Source organism: Budorcas taxicolor, chromosome 1 (genome assembly GCF_023091745.1).
Source record: "Budorcas taxicolor isolate Tak-1 chromosome 1, Takin1.1, whole genome shotgun sequence".
NCBI lineage: Eukaryota > Metazoa > Chordata > Mammalia > Artiodactyla > Bovidae > Budorcas > Budorcas taxicolor.
Genome location: NC_068910.1, coordinates 25,869,126 through 25,873,406, shown reverse-complemented (window position 1 = coordinate 25,873,406; position 4,281 = coordinate 25,869,126). Strand labels below are relative to the sequence as shown.

General features: G+C 38.9%; 1 non-coding gene across 1 annotated transcript; it reads right to left on the bottom strand.

Annotated features, from left to right (window-relative positions):
* Positions 1-1,768: 1,768 nt before the first annotated feature.
* LOC128058339 (small nucleolar RNA SNORD22) lies at positions 1,769-1,894 on the bottom strand. The gene has a single exon (XR_008200449.1). It is a non-coding gene; the product is annotated as a small nucleolar RNA SNORD22 (small nucleolar RNA).
* Between the last annotated feature and the right edge of the window lie 2,387 nt (positions 1,895-4,281).

Sequence of the window (4,281 nt, the reverse complement as noted above, 5' to 3'; positions counted from 1 at the left end):
GGGTGGATTTAGAATTTAGAATTGGAATTTCTCAATCTTTAAAGTCATTACATTCTCATGTGTTTTTCATATTCAGTCCAGAAAAAGTCTGTATTTCTACCATTAATGTGTCACTCTTTCCTTTTCCTCAGAGTTTGAAAGATCTATGCCCCATATTTTTCTTAGCATTACAGCTTTTTTGAGAAGATTCTTGTAATTCATCCATTAATTCCCATTGTTTATAAAGTGTCTTGTCCATCATTCCTCATATTTTCAGAATCCACATTAAATCTACACCTTTGTGTATATTTGAATTTCTTCAACAGTCCTTTTCTATAGCTTTTTTCTTTTTCACTTTGAAGTTTTTCATATCTATGTTTCATATCTGCCAACATAGAATTCTTTTCAAAATCTAATATTATAGTAGTAATCACTATAGTAATATTTTAAAGACACCTCAACTTATATTTTATTCATTTATTGCCCTTTTTTTTCATGTACGTTCTTTGTTCCCTGCATGTTGCTGAGCACTGAGGAGCCAGTGGTGAACAAAAAGTAATTGTCTCCCTGTTTTCATGAAATTCATTGTCTTGTAGAGGTGCCAGATAAGTAGATAAGACTTAAGATTTTTTGAAAATTGTAACTACCATAAATATTCTGAGGAATAGGTAAAGGATGCTGGGAAGGTGTATGAAAGGAGGATATAATCTGGTTTGAAAAGTCAGGGAAGTGAGTTTGAGAAAGTGACACTGAGCTGAGACAGAAGGGATAAATAGGGTTACTTTTGTGAGTGAGGGAGGGGAGGGAGATAAAAATGTTCCAGACAGAGGGAAGAGTATGTGCAAATCTTATCATGGGAGCAGAGAGTGTCCATGACTCTGAACAAAGGCCACTGTGACTGAAATACTTGAGGAGTGGGAGTGTGATAAGAGGTAAAGTTGGTGAAGAAAGCAGTGGCCATATTAATATTTGTCTTCATCCTAGGAGCAGTTACATTAATTTCAGTTACCACTGTCTTAGAGCAGCAAATGTTGATCATTTATAACCATTAGAATCATTATCTCTGTTATCCACTGGGCAATATCCAACAAGTCTGAATTCAAATACCTGTATGGCCTAGTGGAGTTACTGGTGCTGTTCTTGCTGTTGGCATGTGATCTTTCTTGCCCTTGGTTTTGAAAGTATTATTTTAAAGTACCCAATAATGCTTTCTGATTCCATATTTTCTCTACCTAATCGTCTGTCCTAGTGGTGCCTGGCACAGTGCTCATGCTTAGCCAGTGATCAGTAGATGCTTGCAGGGTGGTGAGGGAGAAAGAATGAGCTTGAGGTTGCCAGAGGCCTTCTAGAATGCAAAATGCAAGTGCAAAGGCCTCTGAAGTAGTCATTGAGAGAGCCATGTGCTAGTATCTCACAAATTTCTTTCTTTCTTTAAAAAAAAAAACACTTTTATTTAGAAAAGCTAAAATGATTGTATGCTAATTTGAGCAGTGAGGTTGTTTAAGAAAAGACCTTTTTTTTCTTTTTTTTTTTCTTTTTGACTACACCTCAAGGCTTGTGGTATTCTAGTTCCCTGACCAGGGATCAAACTCAGGCCTCAGCAGTGAAAGTGCAGAGTCCTAATGACTGGCCCACCAAGAATTCCCAAGAAAATTCAATTTTTTTATGTCCTCCAAGAGTTGGAGTCCACTGGGTATGCTTTGTTCTTTCTTTAGTCCTGGAGGAAAACAACAACTGATTTTTCAAATAGTAATTTGTTCCTCTCTTTGCCATGTTTAAAATTCTTATGATTCCTCAGACAGTTCCTTCTGGAAAAACCTTTCCTCTTCTACCCTGGCCAGCCCCAGTGGGTTCACCTTTACACACTCTGGGACTCTGACAGGAGGTAAGATGCACGAATGTTTCTTCACTGGGAACAAATTTGTGATGCAAGAAAAGAGAAAGAGAGTGGATCTATGAACACTGTTTCAAATTGAAGCATATTTCCCTCTAAATTATTACTTCTTCTTCAGTTGACTTCTGCTTTCTAAAATGATTCCCCTCTTTTCAAACCCACTCTGTTGCCATTATCTGGGTTGGGTGTTGACCGATGTAATCAGAGTTGACAGTACACCAGCCTGATTTGAATATACCTCCTGTCATAGGAATGTGAAACTGAAACATCAAACAGCATTCTGATAGATCATTCACTCCTGTGTTCGAGATAATTGTTTCCTCAGAGTAGTAGAAGGCTTTATATAACTTGGCTAAAACCCAAGAAGCTCATTAGGTTCATTTCAGATCTGCAGAGCTTCACAGAACGGTTTCAGTGTACAGGATACTGTCATATGTGACAAGCCGACAGGTACTATTCCAGTCCTCACAAATCCCATGCACAAATGTAATTATCATTCAAAGCAGATCTGGTATTTACTATATTAATCAAACACATGGAAAGCTTTGGGAATGAATGTGAAAGAACTCTGTAGAGAAGGTTAACAGTTGGTGTCTTATGTTTTGACCTAATTTGTTTAAGCAACTACATCTGTTGAGGGCCAAGTCCTGTGCTGGGTGCTGGAAATAGGAAGATGGGAAATTTCTTGCCTTTGAGAAGCTCACAAGCTAGTGATGAAGACATAAATAGATCACTGTCATGAAATGTGGCAACTGTAGCATTAGAGGTATGTGTGTAATTGTAAAGAAGAACAAAGGAGGAGGACTGGAGCCTCGAGTAGAGCTTAGGTCATTTCTCAATATAGTTATTAGGAACTGGATCCTAAACAATGAATGGATAAGGGACAGGACAGGTCTCAATAAGGACACCGAGAGCAGTGGGAAGTGAGTGTGTAAAGACACAGAGGAGTAGAAAGTGTCTTGTTTGAGGAATGACTAGTCATTCTGCATTCCAGAACTACCCTCTTCCAGCAGGAGGAAATGCTAAACAAGTTGTTTGTAGGAAAGTTGTAAGCAGACCTAAGAAATTTGGATATTATAGAGCATTATGTGTCACTGAAAATTTCAGCCAGTGTCATGATCAAATACACTTTAGAAGAAGCACAAAAGAGAGGGATCTGGAGGCAAGAGACCAAAATGCGAGGTGCATGATGTGACCAAGCAAGAAGAGGTGAGGGCAGGGCTAAAGTTAGAGGGGCACTGTTGCTGCCCACCAGCAGGCAGAAGAGAGAAAGGTGTTCTGCTGTTTTTCTCTTTCTGAACTGGCTGCCGTAATATATACATTTAGAATGTAACGTGTTAGATTGCTCAGAGATTTGATCAGTGTTGTTAAACTGAACTGAGTTAATTTTCTAAAGGAACCAGAATCAAACACAACTAATCATGGACATCAAGATTTTCATTTCTCATCTGCAAAATGGGGATAATTGTAGGACCTTCCTTGTAGGGCTTACCTGATAATTAAATGAGATAATGTCTGCCAAGCATCTGACTCTGCTGACCCACAGTAAACACATAGTAAGTGTTATTTATCATTACTAATGGAGAGTTAATAAGCATCTAGTCTGAGCCATTGAATACTAAGCCAGACAATAGAGATAAAGTCATGAAGAGAATGGGGCTTCCCAGGTGGCTCAGTGGTAAGGAGTCCATCTGCCAAGCAGGAGACCCAGTTTTGATTGCTGGGTTGGGAAGATTCCCCTGGAAAAGGAAATGGCAACCCACTCCAGTATTCCTGCCTGGGAAAATCCCATGGACAGAGGAGTCCATGGGATTCTGACAAAATCCATTCATCCATGGGATTTTGTTCTTGGTGGGCTATAGTCCAACAACTTAGCAACTAAACAACAGCAGCATGAAGAGAACAGAGACCTACTCTTCTTAGTCTCATAGTCTACCTGGAGAAAACAGTACATAAAGAAATTACTACAAGAATGGGACAAGTTGAAATAAAGGGTATGGGGAAGGTGTTAGAAGTTACACAAAAGAATGTTCACCCTCTGAGTAGAAGGACAAGGTGTAAGAGTTTTGCAAGAAAAGGCCATTTGCACCTGAGCACAAAGACTACATGAAAAAGGCATCCCAAGCAGATGAACAGAGCCTTTGTATACACAAAGCAGATTTTTTGAACCAGCAGCACTGGAATCAGCAGCATTTGGAATGTGTTATTAATATAAATGCAGATTCTTGAAGCCCACCCACACCACACCTAGAATCTGCAGTTTAGCAAAAGCTCAGGTGACTTGTGTCTATGTTAAAGCTTGAGAAGCAGTACAGAGATGTAGTCGTGAAAATTAACTTGATCACTATAGAATGCGTTATTTGCTGAATCTAAATGACTTATTTTAAAAATTAAAATATAATGGGTGA